Source organism: Grammomys surdaster, unplaced genomic scaffold, assembly GCF_004785775.1.
Source record: "Grammomys surdaster isolate TR1022 unplaced genomic scaffold, NIH_TR_1.0 130, whole genome shotgun sequence".
Taxonomy (NCBI): domain Eukaryota; kingdom Metazoa; phylum Chordata; class Mammalia; order Rodentia; family Muridae; genus Grammomys; species Grammomys surdaster.
This window is the reverse complement of record NW_021604588.1, coordinates 4,984,080-5,009,472: the sequence shown is the minus strand read 5'-3', so window position 1 is coordinate 5,009,472 and position 25,393 is coordinate 4,984,080. Positions and strand designations below refer to the sequence as shown.

General features: G+C 43.4%; 1 protein-coding gene across 1 annotated transcript in view; it reads right to left on the bottom strand.

Moving 5' to 3' along the window:
• The window catches only part of Tnr (tenascin R), a 391,833-nt gene extending 375,395 nt beyond the window's left edge, over positions 1 to 16,438 (bottom strand). The window contains exon 1 of the mRNA XM_028760011.1: positions 16,002 to 16,438. The gene's annotated coding sequence lies outside the window, so the exon portion shown is untranslated. The remainder of the gene's footprint in view (positions 1 to 16,001) is intronic.
• Between the last annotated feature and the right edge of the window lie 8,955 nt (positions 16,439 to 25,393).

Genomic DNA, 25,393 nt, shown 5'->3' with positions numbered 1-25,393 from the left:
TACATCCCTCTCCTTCTTAGGAAGACAAAATAATGAGGGAGAGGATGGTGATGTCTACTAAAGCCAGTTCTTTGGAGACCATGGAAAAGCAGGACCATGGCACTTCTAAATGAACGTGGTGGACCAAAGTCTCAGCATAAAGAATAGTCAGGAAGGAAGGCATGGGAGGGCCTACCTACAAAGGTCAAGGTAGAAGAGATTTAAAAGATTGTGCAGGCTGTCCCTGCAAAAGGAGACATAAAATCATGAGAGTGAGAGTTAACTCACCAGAGCATGGAGAGATGGCCAGAGAATTTCTTGTGCTCATTTGGGTGTTATGGTCTTTGCTATGATAAGAGGGTACAGGACACCAATTCTCTTCATGAGGTTTACTTGTTTGGATATAACCATGAGAGTGGATGGAAAGCCAGCAGTTGGGTTTAACCAGGCAGGAGTTTTGCAGGGTGAGCACAGAAAAAAATGTCCAGAAAGGTTTTGCAAGTCATTGATTGATGAACATGATCAATGGAATTATCAAGTTCTGGTGAAGTGGGTTACTGGAAAGCAATGGATGCTGGAGACAGGTAAAGCCGGGGGATGGAGAACTAAAGCCAGAAGAAAAAAAAAAAAAAAAGGTGAGCTGCCAGTGTGAGAGGCTGGACTCAGCACTGCAGAGAAGAGCAGAGTGTCACAGGCAAGGTTAAGAGTAAGGCCATGAGGGCATGACATGCAATCCTATGCTCACTCCACTCTCTGCTTTCCTGACCTTGTACATCACCTGTCCTTTTGGGGACCCAAGAGATGGTTTTCTAACAGGCATGATTTAAGGAACTCTCCAGCAGACCTGTCACTGAAAATGTCCCCTCAGAGGCCTATATCTGGTTTTTGACATTTGCTATTAAAGCTTCTTTCTTTTCTTGCCTGCTGCTCTCCATAAGTGCTACCACCTAACCTATTAATTCCTTATCAATCATTTATGTATAGGTGTGATTTAGTGCTCAGAGCCTTTCAAGTAAGACAGTGGCTGGCTCAGATTTTAATAGGCTATGGGGCAGGACATTTTGAGGAAGGAACTGAATATTCAATCTTGTGAAGCACATCACAGGGGTAAGAAGAGATGCCTTCTGAGTATCTACTATGTGCTAAGGTCTCTCCATGAGAGTTGCATGGGTGATTCATTTGCAATGCCATTCTCTCCTTCTATTTATAACAGGAAGACTTAGAAAGAAATACCTGCTATTGACACACGTTTGGTATTATTGAAAGTGGAAACCAGGGTCTAGATCAGAGCTATGGAGGCAGGCAGAGAAGTCCACATTGGAGAAGACACATTCACAGATAAGCGGAGACAGTGAGACCCATCACGGAGGAGTCACAATACCAGCCCCCAAGCTGCCTCCCCAAGGCTCTTGTGTTGTGGGTGTGTCTAGCTTTGCATTTTGCTTAAAGAGGTTCCTCCCTGGTGATGTTTGTGTTTCACTGTGTGCATTTTTTTAAATAATAATTGAAACTTCTATTAGGTGTTCAAGCACAGAATAAACACCAGCATTTGAGTTACTGATACTCAGATCAATAGTGAAACATTTTCCTAGAGTTGGGGCAACTGGCGTGGGACCCCCGGGCCTTATCATCTTTCTCGAAGAGAAAGGGTTGAGTAAACAGAATGGACAATTTTCTTCAATAACTCACAGTTAAAGAAACAGAATGGGCATTCAAGACTTCTGCTATGAGAGATCCTTTCTCCTCTCCTCCCCCTCCCTCATGCTCACTAAACAGCCTTGTCTTTAACTTATGTGGTACCAATCACAATGTTGCCATTTTGTGAGGACACTGGAGGAATCAGCAGGGAAGGCTGAAGACTGGCCTCTTGTTAAATTATGAAGAGCCTTCCAGCAATGGGAGGGGCCTGGAGGCTCTGTAGCCTCCTCCACCCCCAACCTCCAACAGCTCCAAGTCCACAGTCTCTGGATTAGAGACAATGCAGAAAAGATGTGGTTAAATATAAAAGAACACCTCAATTGTGGGTAGAATTTGGTTAAGCTGTGCCTTTTGTTCTCTTATGAAAGAGGTGACAGGCTTGCATGAACAACATAGTTTCAGATTTCACAGCTAAAGTTCTTCAAGCTGTTGGCAATTTTCCTTCATGCATATTGTGAGAGTAAAGATGAATTCTAGCCTCTTTCAACAACATAATCTCCCATCATCCCCATGACCACCCAACCATGACCCAGTGCTGCTACTCAAACTACAGCACCTTGGTAGTCACGTCACCCCCAATGCTGCAAACCCTTCACATGAATAGTCCACACACCACATCCTTTGCAGAAGCTAAACAAAGTGAGTCTTTCTCCGGCCCCCCACCCTTCTACAACACACAGTTGTTTCTCAGGCATTATCTCCTCACACAGGGAGTTACCTAGATGGACTCTTCTCTCTACTTTATCCAGACAAGATGCTCCTCAAAGACAAAGAACCAACTCATATTCTAGCCACTGGCAGAGCGACTGGCTCAGAGCCAGCCTTGAGCAACGACTGGCTGGAACAGATAATCCTGCATGAAGACTCACTCACTCAATGACTTGGTCAGCCAGATTCTACTGCTCACAGACAGTTTAGGACAGGGAACACAACCGTAAGGCAAATAAAGTCCAGGTCTTACAGGGTGCATTCTACAGGGAGGGAACGGATAATAAGAAAATCATAGAGAGATATCCTGTGTTGACTGGTGATACATGTGCTAAAGGAAAATAAAGTGGAAGGTGCATGAAGAACTGTTATGGGAGCAGACTTCTCCGTGGGGTGACACCTGAGGCTGATGACCTGCTGGCCTCCTGGCCTCAGGTCTGATGCAAAGGAGGGGACTAGCTTCCTGTGGAGGTGCGGTGGGGATTGAGAGAGCTGATATTACCCAGGCCACAGGAGATGATCTCATCATAGAAATTCAGCACTGATCTGTCAAGGGGCTACCTTGGAAAATAGTGAAAATAAAAGAATGGGGGGGGGGGAGCAAAGCCTCTAATGATGCCCCAGTCCCTGTCCATAATGCATGGAGCTGCTGCAGTGCCTTAGGGAATCAGTTTTGTCCTCTAGGTGCAGACAAGTCAGTCTTTTTGACCATTATAATTTTGTGGGCCAGTTCAATCCCAGCACAAGGGGGCTATACATAATTAAACAGTACAAGGTCAGGCAGCCATGATCTCCATTCTGCAACATATTACCTGTACCACCATGGACAGTTCACTAAAACTCTAGAAATAGAAGCAATTTGATGGTCACATTGTTGAACTTTGAAAATGTGTGTGTGTGTGTGTGTGTGTGTGTGTGTGTGTGTGTGTGATTTGCCCATATTTGTGTGCAAGTGCACCTGTGTACTCACTTGGAAACAGGAAGATGATCTTGATCTATCACTCTCCACCTTATTCCCTTCACACAAGTTTGGAGCAAAACTAGTTGCCGGCAAGCCCCAACCATCATCCTGTCTCTGTGTCCCCCACAGTCCTAGAGTTACAGATAAGTACAGCCATGCCTTGTTTTCTGTGTATGTGTTGCAGACAAAAACTCAGGACCCCACACTTATACATCAAGTGTTCTTACTCACTGAGCCATCTTCTGTGAAATTTTAATAGGACTATGAAAAGTAAGAAGCACAGCCTGAAAGGAACACTGGGGGCTAGTAAATGTTCCCTTATTCAGCTGCCACAATCACCCTCCTCATCTAGGGAGCCCCTCATCTGCTGCTACAATCCACATTTCCTCATCACCCAATGCTTGAAGCCAGGAATTCAAAACCCAGAGAGGTTACGTGACTACACTCAAGGGGCATAGCTAAGTAGAGGTAAGAACTATGCTCAGGTTTGTAATGTCCAGAATGCATAGTCTTTTATTTGAAAGCCTGCATCCTCTTTCATGAAAGTAGTTATTCCAACCTGTGGTGATCCTGTTCACGAATCTTCTCACTTTGGCTTGTGATATATCCCTTCCTAAAAGTTTCCACCCAGCACCTGATACAAGAAATTAAATACCAGCCTCAGGCCAGCCCTGTCCTGAAGCATGTCTACTCTGGGATGAGTCTGCTTTTGGCTCCATTTCCACCATGTCTGACACATGGTAGGCGGCTAGGAAGCATGGAACAATCTACCCACCTCTTTGTCCCACTCCCTGCTGTTGTCTTCACTCCTTGCTGCAGAGCAGGGGCATGGCTGAACTGCCATTAAGCTGCACTCCAGACAGCACTACCTGTCTCCCCCTTAGCCTTCTGGGGGTCCTAGCTCTCACTGGTACTTGATTAATAACCTCAAAAGGAACGAAGTGAGTAAAATGGCATCTGTCATCATGCCCTCCCCCCCTCATCCTTAAGCTACATCAATCATTTTGGGAATACACTGTGAGAATCTCATCTTGCACTTTATCAGTTCAGAGTTGATAGAAACATTCCACACACAAAAGGCTAGTGACAAAGTGTCCCAGATGATCCCCAGGTGGCTAAGCCACAAAGTGAGGGAGACTTTGTCATTGGATAAGAACTGCATTCCTGTGAGACTGCATGAAGGAGAGATTTCCTCATCCCAAGGAGTTAGGTGGTGCTTTGTTTTAAAAAAAAAATCCACAAAGGTCAAGAGTCACAATGACTGCTCAGAGCCCCAGAGAGAAAGTGCAGCTGCTGTGATCTTCCTTTAAATCATCCCCCTTTGCAAGGACTGACTCTCCAGCTTCCTATATTAATCAAGAACCAGGGGATGCTACAATGTTCCCAAGTGAAGCAGAGGCAGCATAGTCAATAAGAACTAAGGGTCTGGGTTCAAATACAGATGCTTCTATTTGTATGATCTCAGCAAAATCAGAAACTGTGTGCCTCTGTTTTCTTCCTACAAAATGGAAAGAACTATAACGCTCAAAGGCAATTGTGCAGATTAGTTTATGTTCACACAAGAAGTACTGGAGCCCGGTGGGACTGTGCTTCTGAACAGTGGGCAGAGACACCTGAGGATCTAGCTGGTGATTCATGAGCCCAGGGCACCATGAACATTTACCTCCAACATGTCTAGCTCCCACTCCCAAGGCATCCTAACTTGTCACTGATAGCTGAGTCTGACTCCAGAGTGAGGTGTGGAACTTCAAGCATGAAAAAGGTCCTTCCACGATGAGGAATCCCTTAGTAACTTCTGACCTTAAGAACTAAGAGAAGAGAGCAGAGTGGTTCACAACGCATGAGCTGAGTGTTGTAACTTCTCAATAGTCACAGTGTCCCAAGATATCTATGTCTTCCCAACACACCCATATTTCAAAATCTGAGGTTCTCAAGTGGGCTTCTATGGCCCCTTGGTCTAATGTCACTAGAGGTCCATAGAATCCTGCTAGGAGAGCAGAGAACCAAGGAGAGAGTGAGCATACAGAGGCCACCTGTCTGCTGTCTCCAGAGCCTCTAGCCACAGAGGAGGATGATGCTGGGCATCCTAACAAGGCCTGGTAATGCTAAGGGAAGTCACTGCACACTGCGTAGGGTTTGATTTCCTTCCTTCATTGTCCCTAAGAAGAGATGCTGTCTTCCATTCTCACTACATGAAGCAGATAAAATACAAATTAAAAAAATAAAAAAAAAGGAGCTGACAGGGATAGGGGGTAGGAACAACACATTCTTACTTTGCATTTTAATCACTCAGGCACTGTGCCTCAGAACATTTTTAATAAGTGATCGACTGATAGTGTTTTCTACCCTATGTCCTATTCAGTTTCTATCAGGCTCCATATCGACAGCACCTGGTCTTTCTTCCAGAATACTCCATCCTGTCCCTCCCTCAGATGAAGGATGACCCAAGAAGAAATCCATACCCTAGCTATAGTTTCGTGTCTTCTTTATAGTCAAGTTCAGAAGAACGTGAAGTTTTTCTCTCTCTGGGATATGGTACTCCAGAAAGCTATAATGCTGCCTCTAATCTTTCCAATGAGTCAGTTAGGACACTGGCAGGTCCTCAAGATGAGGGTGACCCCACTTCCACCCCTCCACATGAAGATAAGCACTTTTGTTTGGCCAGGGAAGCTGTTGCATCAGGTGTCAGCCCAGGATCTTCTGAACAGTAAGAAGGTGGCTGGCTGGGGCTGAAGAAGGGAGATTAATGTTCTTGTAGAAGACCTGAGTTCTAGCCAAACAGTGGTAGTGCACATCTTTAATTTCAGCACTTGGGAGGCAGATCTCTAAGTTCAAGGTCTATAGAACAAGTTCCAGGTCAACCAGGGCTACACAGAGAATCCCTGTCTTGATAAAGTCAAAAGTAAAAATTAATAGTAAGAGCAATAATAATAACAACAATGATAATAATAATAATGCCTGAGTTCTGTTCCTAGCATCCATTCAGGTAACTGTAACTCCAGCCCCAGGGAATGTGACTCCGTCCTCTGGCCACCATGGGCACCTGCACTCATGTGAACACTCATACACATATACATATACTTTAAAAAGCCAATAAACCTTATAAAGAAAGGAAAGATGGCTCAACACTGCCTACAGGCTTTTACTCCTGAAGCCAGGTTGGGATCACATGGTACATCTCCAGCCTGGAGGGAGAAAATATGTCAAGGCAGTCTGAGCCCTTAACCTTCTCCCTTAAAATGCACCTTCTCTGCGGTAGGCATTCCCACCGGCTGAGAACTTCATGAACTGAAGCCCCTCACTACCTATGGGATGCTATAAGTCTCCTTGTGTAAACTGGCATCTTCTTGAATACAGTCAACAATTTGAGGAGGCAACAGCCATTTGTCACATCTCAAGTGAGAGGAAGTGGAGGCAATTGATTTCCCCCAGACAACTCAGGAATAGCTGGCAGAGCCAAGATGCAACTTCTGTTAGAAAGGGTTTCACGGGGTTGCCACATGCCCAACACACATGACAAGAGAGGCAGGGCCAGAGGAGGCACACAGAGCACAGGGACTGCTCAACTGGGCTTTGCAATTGTATCCCATCTGGAGCTATGAGGAACAGAAACTGGCAGCTTCCAAAGCAGATAAAAAGCAAACCTTTCTCAAATTGTTTTATTGAAAGCCAGACTCCTGACTGTTGGAAGCTGCTTGATTTGGGCAACGCTTCTGCCTGTCTATGCTATTTGCTGCTGTTTTTAAACAGTCCTGGATGATAAGGGAAGTGTGCCTTTGTTGGGTGCCCATCTGAAGATGCTCAAGGGAACCTCTGTCTCCCTTGCCCTGCTGGTAGCTCCAGAGCCTGAGCAGCTGGCTCTTGAAAGAGTGTGGGGTGTGCACCCTCAGCTGGAAGCAGGCAAAAGGCCCTGTGCTGATCTGCACCTAAAGTAGATACAGATGAAGTCTTTTGCTTTTATAGTGAGTTTCACCAGCATTAAACTTCATTTATATCTCTATAAATATATACGGCTTTGAGCGGGGAGGCTTGATGGCTGGCTTTATAAGTTCCATCTCTCTGTGGCAAAACCTGGGTCACCGTGAGGGGAAATCCCCTTTATCCATGGCACTGGCCTCTACCCTTTTCAACACATAGTCATTTGCAAGGCCCTCATCTGCTATTCAGGACCCTGTCCCTCTGCCCAGCTGGACATCCACATCTACCACCACAAGGCAAACATGATTCTCTGGCCCCCAGGCTGCCAGCTCTTCTGCTTGCCTGCATCAGCACTCCTGCTCACAGCTGGCCAGCTGTCAGAGGAGGTAAAGAGGAGATGGTGCTGTCAGCTGACTCCCACCCCACCTGTCCCTTGGCCAGTCACTGCTGTTGACCTTGGCATTGACACATCCACAGGGGACATCGGGAGGCACTTACACAGGACAGGCAGGCTTATTAAAGTGTGTGTTCTACAAAAATCCGTTTAGATAAATAGTCCGTCCACACCGTCGCTGGTGCTCAGCAGCTACGTGGTTTACATTACTCGATCAGGCAAGCAGCGGCTTCTCCCCCGATGCACTTGAGGAGATAAATTCAAGGTAATCTATATAAATCCAAGGCTTTGAAATTGCACACCGTCAAAAAATTCAAACAATTACTAGAGCCCAGCCAGGAGGTGGCTGTTAGATGTTCTTCTTATGGAAAACATAATTATAAAGGAAGGGAACTGTTTCACAAATAAAACTCAGAATGGTAGACGAACCTGGAGAGAGGGGAAAGGAGGAAGAAAGAAAGGCAAAGACTTGAAGTCTCCAGCAGAGTAGGGCTCAAAGCCCAAGTGTCTCCTTAAGGTTCAAATTAATTTCGGTCTGGTACAATTTCTCCATAATCAATTGTCTAAAGGCATCTTTCAGATATTTTGAAATATCAGCCTGTTGTCTTTTTTGTGTGCTAAAAGAGTAGAAAAAAATAGCACAATACATACTCCTAAAGTCAAGGTGATGTAAAACAAGGACAATCTAGCCCATTAACACTTGAGAAGGGTATAAAATCCAGGTCAACCCAGATAACTATTCGCTTGTTAAGATGCCAAGTACCCAGGGTCTGCACCCAGTCTGCAGGTCACATTAAATAACAAATGATATCACTGTTCTTAAGAAACAGGTTCCATGTCAGCACTGTTCTAGGCACTGGGACTTGTTCCTTACTTAATTCTCATGAGAACTCTTTACAGATAGCGTGATAGTATCTACAGTTTTGGAAAGCTGGTGGAGGTGAGGAAGTTTGATAAGGAATCTTACACTATAATAGATTCAGTAATTGCCCGAGGTCCTCATAGGTCAGGGTGTGGTAAAGCAGTAACTTAAAGTCAAGTTTCCAAGTCTGTGTTTCTTGATTCTTTGTGTACATATGCTTATTTGGGAATACACCTATTTATGTCTGTATATACGTGCATGTGTGTGTGTGTGTGTGTGTGTGTGTGTGTGTGTGTGCGTATGTGTGAAGTCCAGGGTTTTTTTCAATTGCTCTCCACCTTCTTCTGGAAATGAAGTCTCCCTCACCAGCCCAAAGCTTGCTAATTTGGCTGGACTGACTGTCGTGAGCAGCAGAGATCCTCTTGCCTTACTCCCTAGGGTTGGGATTGCAAGCATGCTACAATGTCCTTTTTATACCATGCTTTGGATTGAACTCAGGTCCCCATTCTTGTACAAGAAATCTTTTAAAGAATGGGACATCTCTCCAGTTCCTGAAATGGCCCAGGCTGGCCACAAGTCTGTGATCCTCCTGCCTTTACCTTGCCAGCACTGGCCTACTGGTATATGTCCCAACAGGCTTTTGTCCTATGAAGTTTTTACATGTGTACCTCAAGGTAAAAGAAAGCAGAGGTAAGCCACAGTCTAGAGAGGGATATGAGCTTAGTCCATGGTTCAAGCCAACCCTCTGCCCATTAGTCATGCAGCCTGAGGCAAGATAACCTTTCTGAACCTCTTGGCTTCATGCCACTCATCCATTCATTCTCTTTCATAATCATCATAAGGGTTCAAGTTTTGGGTCTACCCTTTTCCTTTGACCGGGGAAGGTTCTCTTTGCTGTTCTGATTCCAGGGTTGCAAGGATTAAATAAGAGAATCACTATGCGACATCATCACAGTTGATCTCATGGAACAATTTCAGCCTGAGAATGGATGAACTTAAAACTGTGAGAACCAAGTGAGAGATATAACATTGCAGGACCTGGGCCAGAGCCAAGCAAACCATGAACACTCCATAAATGGTGGCTGTTATTACTAAAAAGGGGGACAGTGTGGAAGCTCTTGAACAAGAACAAGTCATCTGAGGCCACAATGCCTCAATTTCCTCATCTGTAAAATGGGAATAAGAATATGTATCATGTTTAGCCATCTAAATGATACAGAGTATTAAAAGCATTTATTAATCATAATAGTAAAAACATATACCAAAGGCATTCTTCACACCAAGTACTTGACTAGTATGCATAGTTAATACTCAATGAGTATTGGGTAATCTAATAAATAATCAATAGAAAGACAAAAGCAGCTAGAAGTGAAATGTTTTTAGCTAAATTTGGATCATAGGCCAAACTCCAGCTTAGAGATTTTGTTAAGTTGCTGTCAGGTACTAGACACCCTGGTTACTACTATCCTTGAATCAATGTTCCAAGTATCTTCTTTTTTGTCTCTTTCTCATCATGTAGCATGATAGAAACACATCCCCACCTCCTGGGTCTGGATAATGACCTTTTACTGAATCATCTACGGCCAATTCATGGATATCTGTTAAACCAAATCAAGTGAGCTTGGAGGTGCCCTTCCCAAAGATAAGAATCCCTTCATGATCAGGGTAGCACCCGTCAGAATTCTGTAATGAGTCTGTGGACTCCCTTGTGTAGACTTTAGAAGCCCCTATGTTATTAGAACATTGGTCTTAAACAGCAGAGCCCAAAGCTTAAGAAGGAGGAATGTGCCCCTTCCAGCCTTCTAGAACCTCTCTGGGATACAGCTGGGGCACTTCAGGAGATGGAGATTTAGTACTCCAGTTCACTTAAACTGTCTCTGTCTGTCTCACATACCAGTGACACCTAAGCATGGGAAACAGACCCAGGACATTCATATACATCAGCTCCATGTAGCCTCTCCAATTTGCTTCTAGGAACTGCCTGTTCAGACTTATCAGGAAAGGGAATGATTTTAACTCAGATCAGTGCTTTGATCAGAGAGGTGACCTGCCCATTGTCTGGGTAAGACAGAAGCAAATGAGTGTTCATACACAGATAAATGGTGAGATATATATATATATATATATATATATATATATATATATGTTGTAAAACGGAAGGAAATTCTGATACTTGCTGTAAAATGGATGGATTTTTAATATATATCATACTTGGAGATAGATAGTTGGGAATCCAGAGAGATATCTCAGTAGATAAAAGTACCCAGCCTGATGACCTGAGTTTGATTCTTGGAACCCACATAGAAAAGCTTTATAGGGAGATACATCAGCACCAGTAGTTCCATCACTCCTATGGGAGGTGGAGATGAAAGAATCTCTCAGAGGCTCACAGGCCAGCTATGCTGGAGTATGCTGTATGGAAGAAACAAAAAGAGATCCTACTTCAAAAGCAAGATAGAAGAGAGAACTGACTCCCATAGTTATCTCTGACCTCTTTATGTGTACCATGGAATGTGTGCCCACCCTACTCCAGACACACATGCTAGTAATAAATATAATAACTTGTAAGTGTGGGATACAAAAGGATAAAATTCGATGATTCCATCTATATGATGTGCCTAGATCAGACTTGCAAAGTGGTGGTTGGCAGAGATTGGGGAAGGAGGAAATGGAAGTTATTATCAGAGTTTCAGCTCAGAGTGATGAAACTGTGTGACTGTGTATGCTGGTTATGGTTACACACTAGGCAAAAGCACCGTAGGCCACTAAATGTGAGTCACCCAAAAGACAAATAAATAAATAAATAAATAAATAAATAAATGCAAATTATGATGAATAAAAAGATGCAAAGCAAAGAGAATATGGCTGTTAAGGTCTGTTGGTCTATCTGCTAACTGATGTACACATTATTCTCTGTGGTAAAGATGTATCAATACAATTCTAGCCAAAAATAACACTCAGGACAAAGCTTTAATGAGCCCTGCATGTAATTGAAAACAGATTTGAAACAACTTTCTTACACTCCTTCTTGCCCTGCTCTTTTTTTTTTTTTTTTTTTTTTTTTGGTTTGGTTTGGTTTTTCGAGACAGGGTTTCTCTGTGTAGCCCTGGCTGTCCTGGAACTCACTCTGTAGACCAGGCTAGCCTCGAACTCTCGAACTCAGAAATCCACCTGCCTCTGCCTCCCAAGTGCTGGGATTAAAGGCGTGCGCCACCACCGCCCGGCTTTTGCCCTGCTCTTAAGAAGATGCAATACTACTGAGGGGCAAATCTCATCTTTATAAAGTGAAAACCAAGAGCAAGATAGAGCAATAATGACTTCTGCGAAGTCATCCACTCCAAGTGCCTTTGGGAACATCATTCACCCTTTGAAATTTTGCACAATCTTCTACTTAGATTTAGGGCTCTACTCTTTGGCCATATTTTAGTTCTTCATACTGTGTAGCTTAGCATCTTACACTCCCCATTGTGAGATATCATCTGAGAGATGACCCAGGACCCTTCCTGTAGAAGAGCTGGCTTGATGCATGCTTTAAGGAAGATGAATTCAGAAGGACAGTATCCTAAAAGAAAGCACTGTAGGAACGTCTTCAAATCGAGGTATGCAGATGGCTACTGACCATGTAAATGGATCTATGTTTCACGCAGACAAAATTTGAGGACTCATGTGCTGATTGATCTGGCAGAAACTCTGTTCTTAGTTGAAGATCTCAAGTTCAATTGTGGACAATGCCTCAACTCTGACTAATTGTCCTTAGAGTAGAGATAGGATGGAAGAGAATTAGCAAGATGCCATGATACCACACATACATACACACACACACACACACACACACACACACACACACCCATCTGCACAAATAAAAATTCTTAACAAAGTCACCAAATTCCTTTTGGTGACTCCATTATTTCTTAATGATGACTAGGATACTGCATTTATTACTGGAGCAAGAAGCCCAAAGACGGAAGCAAGTTGAATGGAGTGTCACTGGATAGATATAGATACATGAGGCCAACATACTGGTTTGAAAACCACTCTTAAATAATGAGGATAAATCCACATACCCCACCCAGGTCTTTGTGAATGAAACTGGATTCCATGGTGTAAGAACTATTGCTGTAAACGAGCTCTTTCTTTCTCTACTAAGCCATGTAGGTAGCCTTTCCTCAGCTCATTCTTGGGAGATCAGTTGAAGTGACTCATTACCATACACCTGAAACCTAATTCCATCTCATATTCCCGAGTAGCACCATCAAATAAACTCAGATAATCTCAAAGGCAGGAACTTACAAGGTCGTCTGGGGGACATTATTCGGATTTAATTGTTGCCTTTAATACACACAATTGAAATAACTATTTTCTACCACCATGATAACAAGCTGGGATGCAGAACATACCCCTCCTTCCCCTTTGCTATCATCCATCGAGAATCAGTAAACTTATAACCTGGGATGTCCATATGAAAGTCCAAGATCCACATAACACATCAATCATGTAATACAATCAGCATATTTATATTGCACAATGCAGCCATTTGAGCTATGATGGTAGCATTGAACAAGCAAAGGGACTGTGGAAGAAAAAGGTAGAATGGAAAGAAGCATGCAGGAACTTTTGTATATTTTATTTGGGGTAAAGGTCAAATATTCATTTTGACACAGTTGTCAAAACTTTCTAATCCAAGTAGTTACCTTCTGTCCATTTTGTTACATGCAAATTATATCTCAATTATAAAAGAAATGGTTACTCATTTGAGTGAAAGATGGTCACTTATAATGATATACAGAGAATAAAGCTTTATTTATAAAAGAATAAAGAATAGAAGATAAAGGATGCTGATTTTATCCTTGCCTCCATCTTTTCCTAGCATGTCTCATTTCTCTATATCTCAGAAGTAGCCTGGCAGAATTTCTTTTGTTCAGTGAGGAAAAGACAGATGTGAGTATACAGTAACCTTCTCTCCAGAATCCTGGCAGGTATGAGAGAAGAGACTTCTGGGAAAGTAGAGGCTTTATGTGTTTAGTGGGTTTGTGCCATTCCTCACTCTTTTAGGTGGTAGAAGTCAAACCATTTTCTGACCCTAGGTCATCCTCCTCCATCCCAAACCACAGAGGATTCAATGAAGGTGGCCCCATGAAGGATCCCATGTCAGCAAAATGAGCAAACATTCCAAACTCATACATTTATGGCAATGAGCTCTAGGGAAAGGACCTCTACCTGGCGTTCTGAGGTAAAGGGAATGTGAACACTGGGTATATGACTTCAGTTCATCCTGGAGGCAGGCAGAACTCTTGTCATCACCAGCACAGAGAGCTCTTCACTTGGTTTCAGAGCATCAGCAACATGGTAAGATGTCTGGTTGATTCTCATTCTTCCCCAAGGAGAGCCCCCTGTTTCACAGTGAATTCACTAACAAGCTTTGCTTGTGCATGCGAACTGCAGGGTGGCAAGTTCTCACTCTCCCATTCAGGAACACTTCTGCACTTACAGGTGAGGAGATTAGTACATCAGAAGTTCTGTTTCTGCTTTTGCCACTCTTTGACCCAGTGCTTGTCTCTCCTGTTTAAAAATGGACCCAATAATGTTACTGGCCATGTTATTTTTTTTTTTCAGAGAGAATGTAGGGGTATTGATAAGATAATTGTGACATCTGTAACAAATAGCATCTTGGAGAGAGGCTCCTTTGCAAAGGCATGGCTTTTTAAGCATTCAAGGACATGTGATACAGACATCCATCCACTTACTGGTACAAACTGGGTGGGGAGATGTGAAGGAAAGGATGCAGTATGAATGTGTCTGTGTTGGCTTCTGATTCTCTAAAGTTTCATGTTTCAATCTTTTTCTATCATTACAGCCTCTGAAATCTCTGTCTTTCCATCTCTACAATCTACTCTCTGCCATTCATTCTAAAGACACACTGAAGTTTCTAGATCTGATGCTGATAAGCACAGGGTGGGGTAATGAGAAGAAAGGTGGTGCTGTTTCTTTCAGAACTGTATCTCCCACCTAGGAAGTTCCCACAATCCAAAGTAGAAAGCACTTTCCTCATTTTAGAGAAAATCCCAGGATTTTACATTAAAAACATAACACAAAACATCACAGGAAAAAGGTCTGTGTCTAACTCCATCTACCAGCTCCTATCCCCACCCCATTAGGAAAAGGGTGAGGAGAACCTCAAAGGGTTAGAGGCCAATCAAGTTGAGGCTTTATCTTGCAAGAAACTGCATACCCCTCTTGGGATACTGGCTCCCAGGAAACTTTAGAGATTGAAGAAAGCCCTCAAGACCACTTGTTGAGTGGCTTCATGCAGGTAGGGTTGAGTAGAACTGGGGGACATGAGGGCAGGCAGATAGTGTCTCTAAGGGAAAAAAAAGCAAGACAGGTGGAAGCAACTTATTGAAAGTATTTAGAGAGAGTGGGGGAAGGGAGGAGAAAGAGACAGAGAGACAGAGATTTAGAGAGAGATTTAGAGAGAGAGAGAGAGAGAGAGAGAGAGAGAGAGAGAGAGAGAGAGAACATGAAAAAGCAGTAGAATGTAGTAATGTCAGTCTCCCATCTGTGGAGCCCCTAGAGTCCCTGGGTGGGAGTTGGAGAAGAAATTTTTACTTTTGGGCCAGTCAGTGTTTTCTCCTGACTCTCTAGGCAACCCTTTCCCCTGGTCTGTTTGTCATTGACAAATGCCCCCAGGAAATAAGGGAGAATAGACTTTTTTCCTCTTTCCAACCAAGAATAAGAAAAAAGTGGACAGTATTCTCTGCCTGCTTACAAACAGTATAATTCGAATCAGCCAGCCCTTGTCAGGCTGAGCATTTTCCTTGAAGCATGAAATTAGAGACCTCAGCCCCAAATTTACCCCCAGCCTTGGGCTAACCTGTTGCACCTACCCACCATAAACTGACACCAGGAAAAGAAGCAAAAGGTCAAGTTAGGCTGTCACCACAGCAAGAATCCAGGTAATCCTGGGGGAAAAATGGCATTTTAAAATATCGCTTCTCCAAGCTCCTTCCTGGAAGCACAACTTTTAACTCTACCTCCACTCCTATCCCCCATGCTTGCCCTGTAACACTTTCCCATCACCTATGGCTGGTTATGAAAGAGTTAATTAAGGAAAATCCAGGACTCTTTTCCCCAAGCCCTCCCTCTCAGCTACATATAAAAAGGACAGCCTCATACTGAGACTAGCACAATTACAAGCCTGCTAGCTCCGACCTCACCTGTCTTATGCAACAGTGCACACACATACATTTGCTCAGGCTCACTCCCAAGGCCAAGGTCCACATCCCCCTCTAATTCGGTAGACACAGTTTTTGCTCCTTTCTCCTTTCTGTTCTCCCTACGCAGATCCCAGCTTTCACTGGCAGCCTAAAGAGATGTAACCTTAAAGCCAAACGGCTTGAAGAACAGACATGCATCTAATCGCTCTCCGTGGTACTGAAATTTCGCTAGCAAGGAAACAGAGGAGCGCAGTACTCTAGACTTACCCAGGTTGGGGGGTGGGTAGCCGGAGAGCGAGAGCAGCTTCCTAGGCAGAGAATTCTTGTCTGTTCGGGCTGGAGCCAGCTGATGCGCTCACCTAGAGCGCCCACCTCTCTCCCTCTCTTCCCTTCCTCTTTTTTTCTGAGAGGTAGAGAGAAGGCTTCACGAAAGAAACGAAACAGCAGCTGGTAGGTCTACCAGTAGAAGGAGAGAAGAGGTAACCAAAATAAGACCAAAAAGTCAGATAGCTTTACTCCACTCGTGGTAATTTCTTGAGTCAGGGGGACCTCTTCTTTCCCTGTCTCTGAGGCTGCTCCGGCTGTCTCTGCGTGTTGAGCCAACAGCCTTAGCACAGTCGGTTCCTGTCTCTGACGTGAACGAGATGAGGAAGCCTGGGACCGCTCTGCTGTCTCTCACAAGCTCTCTCTTTTCCCCTCTTACTGAAATTTCAGCAGCATATTTTTAAGCTGTTTTCCCAGCCTTCTACAAGTAGCCCCCTAGTGGACAGAAAAGCAACGTGTCTTTGGTCCTCTTGAACAGTCTGAGTTCAGGCACAGGAATCTCCCCACACCCACAAACTCTTGGAGACTTCTTTTCTATAGCCAAACAGTCCTGGTCCTGATGGAGACAGAGACTTCCCTCTGGTGAGCATCTGGGAAGACAGAGGGAGAATAAGGGCCTTTTGCAGATCCTTTTCCTGTGGTTGCAGTAGGAAAACATGATCCAGTACCCCCCCCCCCCCCCCCTATGTCTTTAGGATAAATGCTTGGAACAAGTTCAGCTGTGAGGGTCTCAAGCCGGCTAAAGCCCTAATAAATCCCCCAAAACTCAATTGATTACCAAGTGAGGACTGGGTATACATACCCAGCACATTTCAAGAACAGGAGTGCCTACCTAAAGAGTCAGGCTATGTAGGAAAGAAAGAAGACATCAATCGATGCTCCACTCAACCCCAAAATGTGGGTTTTTGGAAAGCTAATAAAAACAGGCAGGAATACATAATATGATAGTATCTCAGATTCAGAGACAGGACTGGCCTTGTTGGTATCCATGGAGAAAGTTGGCAGAAAAAAGGCAAAAGGAGGTCTCTGCTCAGGCTTGGAAAAGCTAGCTTGCACTCACTGTTAACTTCCCAGTCACTCAGCCACCGGGAAAGTGCTTTGGAACTTAGGTTTAAAAAATCAGTCTTAGTTTTCAGCTGCCACTTGTGCACAACATATTATGCTTCTCTGTGGCTCAGTTCCACTGTTTGTAAAATGTGGATAATGCTGCCCCCTCCCTACTGAATAGGAATGCTGAAGGATCAGAGTAATATACAGCTGACAGGAAATTTAAATCCAGTCTCATCCAAATGCTTTTCTTATATTTGATTTACCCTTGACACATACATAATAATAGCTAACTTTATATAGCATTTGTACCAAGTGCTAAGCATTGCTACTAATCCTTACCGATAACATCTCATTTAACTCACACATTAATCCTACAATGCAAATGCTCCGTTTAGACTTAGGAAATGAGGCAGAGAGAGATAAAATTACTTGTTCAAGATAATAAAGCTGGTGCAAATCAGCAGGCTGGACCACTGGCCATGGACCCTGGAGCTTCTTCTGGAGCTAACTTTTATGCTACTTTAGAAGTAACAATATTTAAACTAAGTACAAGATAATACCTACAAGCGATCATTGCTGGTGTTCTAAATAAAGTGCCTAGGTTCTTACAATGAATTTGCATGTGGCTGAGTTTTAAATAAAATATTTACAACTATATGTGCCAAATGAACTGTGGGGAATGCTATTGCTTTTGAAAATCTGCTAAGAAAACACATTCTCTTAGATATCTGGGCAGTTTCACAGATACAAAAACCAGTTGTGAATCTCAGGAAATTGGAAAGTACTGGGTATTAGTAACAATTCAGAGGACACATTATTTAATTTCTACACCTAAAGCAGATCATTGCCTGGAGCCTAACGCAGTACTAGGATGGAGTCAGCAATTTGGAGTCAGCTGAACTCCTGGAATGGCAGCTAATGAGAAGCGAGGAAGATGTGGGCATCATCTTCAGAATTTCAGTCATGAATTCCTCACCTAATATAGCTTGCTTTAAGACATCTTTGAATTAAAAGGAATGAGGAAGAGCAAAGATGGGATTTGATGTTTTGCAACTCACAGTCCCCATTTTTATGGAGTTTGTAGTTTCTCAAAGTGGAGAGGAAGGGCAGAGACCAGCCAGTTCAGAGGCTGACGCCGAGACACGGGCAGAGGCGATGTAATAAATAAGAACACAGGCAAGAAAACTAACTTAACCAAAGGGCTGCAGGCTTCCCATGGAGCACAGCATCGAAGCTGAGACTGGAAGCATGAGAGTTATCTCAGGAAGTGGCAGATGAGAAACTGAAGCTGAAGGCACGGCAAACTCAAGGGGCTGAAGAGAGAGGGTTGTGAACTTGCCAGGGTGAATATTACCTACCATTTACAAATGAGGAGGCTGGGGTCACACAAATTAACTAGCTTTCTAACAGTCACTGTTGCTGTAAGAGTAGACTCTCAAATCAAAAGCATGTGCATTTGACTCTAAAATTATCCTATGTGAGATGCACTTTCTCTTTTCTCTGGAGTGCACATACAACTCTGTAAGTATTCTAGAACACACATAGCAACGGAGCAAGTGTGTGGCTTCTGCAAAAACACAGAAAGAACCAGTGATCAATGATCATCAGAAAAGAAAGCCACAAGAAAACATTAGTCAGTTCAGAACAGGAGCAACTAGAGGTAGAACAATTGTTTCTACTGTATGTGAAATTGCCAAATACATTAAAAAGTGGGACTATTTCAGAACAGCAAAGATGTTTGGAAACTTGAATTTGATTAAGGCAAGATACAAAGAGCATAAGAGAGTTTTAAATTCTGTGAGCAGGAGGAGGGAGTCCTGCTATCTGAGAAGGCTAATGAGGCTTTCAACCAGGAAATGGACATTAATCTAGACCTTAATGAATTTGGGTTCTGAAACTTATCCTCTGTTGCTCTCTACAATCCATGCATGGAAAACGTGAGATCAAAGTTGTCTGAAAGAAGAGTAGAACATTTAAGAAAGAGAGGGTAGATCATTGTAGATATAAAAATGCCAAACTTTGGGAAATGGAGGGGTGTAAATGGGAAGGGGGTAAATTAAATGAGATTGATGAGTCAGTCTGGGATATGCCAAGTTTGAAGAAAGCCCAAGCTTTGAGATGTCTAGAGCTCATATTGTGCTCTGGTATTGAGTATATACGTTAAAACTCACTTACTTATATATAATGGTTGCTGAGTAGAGACCATCAACAGGAAAGAGAGCAAAAAAGACTGAAGACAGGATCTCATTCCTTAATCTGGGTCAATTTTTGTGTTTCTTTCATCCTTTTGGCTAAAGTGGTGGATACCCAGGTAATAGCTATGGAAGTGAACATTGTTGTCTCATAAGTGTAGCTTGAGTATATTAACTTAATATTTGGCTAGGCTCAACTTCTGGTTCCTTATTGCCTGATTCTCCTAACAGATGAGGCTCTAATGATACACTCTGCCCTCTGGAAGCTGGGATTCAATGGTCAGTATTCCAGCTGGCAAACCCTCTATATTGTCATTCTCTACCTAAGCATCCAGAAAAAATAGATTATCACCCTTGGTACCCAGCTACCTCTGGTCTCTGGAGCCATAGTTCATCACCATGGTTTACCTTTCTAAAGCAAAGCTATGTCCCAGCCAACATTACAGAAAGTTCTAGGGTCCACGTTTCTGGAACTTAAGGGTAGACACAGAACTCATAAGATATAGCTATGACATTTTAATAAGAATGGGAAAAACTGAGGGTTTCACTTTGGAGCATGATAAATATAGAGTAGGCAATGAAATTCTTGGTTTCAAGGGTAATCAAGGACATACACTGTCCCTGCAGTGTTACGAGCTAGAAGCAAACAGCTTGTTGTAAACATGAGACAAAGGGGACAAGAAAACTTGACTCTTGGACAGTCTACGTGATTACCACCCAAGGCTGTCTTATGGGAGAAGTTGTTGAGAGCAACCCTTCCTCTTTTCTATGTAATATCTTTTCCAGAGTCTTGTGTTTACGTGGCCACAGTGATACAGGATTATAAATAATTGTCCTTTTCTCCTACAAGGACATAAATTCCTTGAAGGCCAAGACAATGTTTGCCTTCAGGGAGTATTTGAAATACTGTGGGATTCTGTGGGTCCAGGATACAGAGGATGTTATGGAAGAGGAAAAGAGCAAATGAGGATGGAAATTGAGGCAGGAGAAGAGTGGGGATTTTCTCTTTTGTGTTTGTTGCTCCACAACGTTTTTCCCATAGGAAAGATAAGGGATCCTGCATACCTCATGCCATCTTAAAATGGCACTAACTGTTGCTGGGAAGAAAATCTCAGTGATGCCTGCACCTTCCTCCATGATTACAGCAGACAAGCCATTCCCACATTCTGCAAGTAGAAGGCTGAAAGTGATATTATATAGGTAGGAAGCTATGGCCAGGAAATAAGCCAGTCTTCTAAGGCAATGAAGCAGCCTCGTCCTATCTTGGGGTATGAGAGACAAGAATATGCCATGTCTATAATCTCTGAATCTTCATGTCCCATGCCACAGACCCTGGCCATGGGCATACACGGATAAGTTCCACCTCTGTAATGACAGTGAGTTCATGGCTTCTCAGTATCCATGGTACAGATACTCAAGAGTCACACATTCCAACCATGCAATAGAAGCTGCCCTTGGACTCTCAGACCTTTAGCATAAGTAACTCACCCTTCATTTCACTCTTGTGGTCTGATTGAAGAGAAAAACTGAAAGGAGATTTGCCAACATGGAGAGTTGTCTAATAATGGAGTCTTCTAAACATGGTCCAACTAAAGAATGGCCACTTGTCAAGACATTGTAGGGACATTTAGGCATTGGAGAAAATGGCTCATTCATTCCCTTTCAACTCAGATGATGTAAGTTGGATTGGCCTAATCGCTGTAAGTTGTGTTTGGAAGGAACTATTTCAGGATCTTGGAGATAGAGAGATGAATTTTTTAAAGCTTTCCATAAGGACAATGTAGCTCAAATGCTCACCCCCACAATGAGGCAGAGAAGGTCCTGCATGCTAAGACTGCACTTGGGTTCTGTCCCAGCCTGACTCAGCAGGACTTGGTGACCTCATTGCATGATGAGGATAATGTCTGGAGAGAACTCTGAAGGGACAGCTGCTGGCTATGGAGACAGGAAGGCTGGGGCTACTGGCTAGGGGGAGAACTGTAGAAAATGCCTCAGGAATGTTTTTTAAAAATGACACTGAATTGAAAGATAATGAGTAGAGGAATGCTGTTGTGTTTAGGCAGCAGATGGAAAAGACCCTTGCCCAAAATCCTTCACATACTTTGATGCCCTTGCAATACTGTAGACTTTTTACTTTGCATACTTTGATGCCATTGCAATAGACTGTAGACCTATTACTTTGCATGCAGAACACTTCTAAAACTGGATTCAAGACTGAGCACGTGCTCCAAATATACCCAAACTGAGTTCTGAGAAGTTCAGAAAGAATTGTTCTCTAAGAACTTACCAAACAGGAATCATGAGAGCCTAGAGTTAACCACAGTCATTTCCCTGGCTTTATAAAGTGATCTCATTCACAATTATGCAGAAGGAAGTAGAGCCAGGGACAGGTAGAAGGCTCCAGACAATACTGTCTGAGATGCTAATTCCAGCAGGGCTCTGATTGCCAGTAAGTTGAATAATCTATGCTCCTTTACTTAAGCTAAATTGTGGTGGTGTTTGTTTGGTTAACTACTGTTTCCCTTTTGTCTTTTCAGATGGCATCCCTATATGTAGCTCAGGCTGGCCTCCAAACTATGATCTTCTTATTTCAGCTTCCCAAGTATTAGGATTGTAGTTATATACCACCACAACCAGCTATAGCTTAACTTTTAAACCGCTCAAGGTTCCTGGAAAATTCAAACTCCAGCAACCTCAGAACTGCCATTTAAAACATGAGTATAAGAGCAGAACTGAGGAATGAATGAGGCTCAAGGCAGGAAGCTAATTATTTTCTTTCTCATTCCACTGGGGATAAGTACTGAGGCCCCTGACTTTCATTGGGACACGTAGAAAACATTCCAGTAAAACAATAGGCAGCTGCTTCTGTGTCCGTGTAGGAGAAGGTACAGAGGGAGCTGTCCTAGAGTCCACATTACTTATGGACTCTGTTTGGTTTTTGGTTTCCAGATGAAAGAATACTGACCTTAAGACCTGCCAGCATAGGGGGCTCCAAAGCCCTTTGTTGAGTGCTTACCTACAAGAGGACAGCAATCTCACAGTGCTCATTAACGTACAACAAACCTCTTTCCATCCAGGCTTTCAGCATGCCCAGCCTGGAACATCTCCTCCCTCCCAGTTCATCTAGTTCCTCTGAGGGCAGAGCTGGCTCAGAAGGTTCTGAGCAGAGTCTGTTCTGGGAACTGCAGTCCTGTGCCTGTGAGAGCAAGTATGCACCATCTCCCTGAGTCACTGGCCCTGCCCTTCCCCCTGGCCACTCACGCTTCTGTGCATAGCGCCTGGCCAGCTGCAGCCAGCTTGGGGAGGGAGGAATGCTGGGTGATGGAATGCTAGAGGGATGCAGCTGAGCTCCTGGCTCCCCAGTATGCCTGCCAGCTAGGAATTGTTATCTATACCCGAGAGCAAGCCAGGCTTCCTACACTAAATTAGTGAGAGCAAAGCAGATGTCTGCCTTCAGTGCAGCAGAAGATTAGATTGGCGGTCTCCTCTTGCAGCAGACAAGGGCGATGGTATGGACCCAGGATAGGTGTCATTCCTGTTCCAAGACCTCTTCACAGCTAGGCAGCCTGTCAGCAGATCTACACCCACCCCTCATTGTCTACTCTGCATAGGGTTTCCTCCCCTCCAAGCCTCTTACTCTTGGTTTTGTTTTTAGAATTCTAGTTTTCATTTCCTGTGTTCTCTGAATGATAAACAGAGGCCCAATTTTAGGTCCTACCTTCTGCACTAGCCACTTTAAAAACTTTAAGTCCTTGCCCCACCTTTCTCCCAGATAGACTCTCGCCCAGGGGACACACCAGACCCTCTCCCTTTTTGGCTCTTCTCCTTTTGCTTCATACTCTAAGCTACTCACCAGGAGCACAAAGATTGCTGTGATTGGTAGTTCTGAGTCCCTTTCAATACTGAAATTGACACTTAGTTCCCGTTCCCCATATAACATTATGAAGAGGTAAGCCCTTTGGTTACAGAGCACCACCCCAAGCAAAGCAGAAATGGGATTAGGTACTTAATAAAGTGGCTTGAGGGAACTAGCTAAGCCCTTTTTAAATATCAGTCACTTCTGCCTGGTTCTGTCATGGGCACAAGCATGTGTCACTCTAGAAAAAGTGACCAAGATCTTCATCAGACACTGAATCTTTGGCAGCAATGACCTTGAACTTTAGCCTCCAGGAAGGAGAGCAACACATTTCTATTAAAATCGTTCGTAATTTAATGACAGAGCTAATTTCTGAGAAATGCATAATTGGGCAATTTCATCATTGTGTGACTACTATGAAGTGTGCTTACACAAGCTAAGATAGCTACATTGTCACTAGGAAGTGACACTGTAGTAGAACTTAGAGAATTGTTGTCCTGTATTGATTCATCAATGACATTTTGCAGTTCATGACTATATAAATTACACTCAGTCTATGGTAGTTTGAGTAGAAAAATGTTGTCCCCTCTACACAGGCTCATTTATTTAAACACTTAATCCCCAGATGATGGGTTATTTAGAGAGGTTATGGAACTTTTAGGATGCAGAGCATTGGTGAAGGAAGTGTTTCCAAAGGTGTGCTGTGATAATTTCTAGCTTTGTCCAACTTCTAGTTTTCTCTTTTTGGTTTGGGTGATAAAGGATATGATCAACCTGCTTTCCCATTCTGGCCACTTACTTCCATGCCATTATGGACTGTACCTCTGTAACCACAAGCCAAATAAACTCTTTCCTCTATAGATTTATTTGGTTGTGGTATTTTATCACAGCAAGAAAACAAGTAACTGAACTGAAACAGTCTTGAGTACATTTCTATCTTGTTTTGTTTTGTTCTTAAAGCAACACAAATATGGTGCAGGTATGAGGAGCAAAGATCAAGGGGCCATTGTGAATTGTTGGCATTGTTCTGTGATTCCCCCAGACTTCCATGCTTCTTAGCCTGAGTTGCAGTATCTAAATCTTCCCTTGCTATGACCATTTCACAATTCCTTCAGCACTTTCACTACATGTGAGAAGAGTAAGTTCCAAGCTTACTGGGGAAAGCATGGCTTTCTGCAATGGGAGGCTAGGGGTCAGATCCTTGCTTTGGTGGTCCTGGTCCTTGCAGGTATTAGACAAGTTGCTCTACCAAGGAACTACATCCCCAGGTGGATCTTTACTCCAGAACTTCTGTTCTGGACATCTAGAAAAGGTTGTTTTCAGTTCCCTCATGTATCCAATAACAATCTCAATGGTCCCACCCTCATCTTAGGACATCTGTGCAGATCCATCCATAGAGAGCATTAGATGGATCTTGCCCATGTTCTTGCCTTAGGTTGATCTTGACTTTTTAAATCAATGTCCTTTGCAGATTTAGCAGCTTCCTACTTGCCTCTTGCTTAGCTATGACTTTGGCTTTGGGGACCCTTGTCAGAGTCTGCAAGAACACCTCTGTGAGAGGCAAAATAGTAGCCTAGATCTAAGGTGAGTGGACCTGAATTTAAGCTTCTGTAAAGCCACTGATAAGCTATACAGTTCTGTCCACTCATACCTCTCTCCACATTCCAATCCTTCATCAAGAAAGGGTTCTGCCATCTGCCTCTCATGACACTGTGCTGGTCAACTGGGGGACTGGATGAGAGCTTGAGAGAGCATCAAAAACACAGTCTGAACTCAACAAATGTATGAACAGAGTATAAACATCTGCCTGCATAAGCCTGTTTTTTCTCCCTCAGTGCAGGAACACCATTCTTCAGCCAGGTCTTCCTTAACGGTCAGCAGTGCCACCAACTCCCCAAGACCTCCTCAAGCCATATTTTCAATCATTGCCCTCGGCACCAGTCAGCATTTTATAGCCCATCTCTCCATTTATTCATTGTCCAATCTTCCCCCACATTTCCTGTCCCAGAGGGAAGGGCCTTGGCCTGAGTCAGGCTGCCATAATCTAGAACAGCACCTGCTTCTCACAAACATGCTTCATAAATATTGCCACTTGAGAACATATTTTATATCCTAGTCATTTTTAGTTCCCCCATAGCATGTTTTATAGCAAGCAGCAAGGTTTTGAATTCAGCAGAACAGAATTTAAGCTCTCTCTCTCTCTCTCTCTCTCTCTCTCTCTCTCTCTCTCTCTCTCT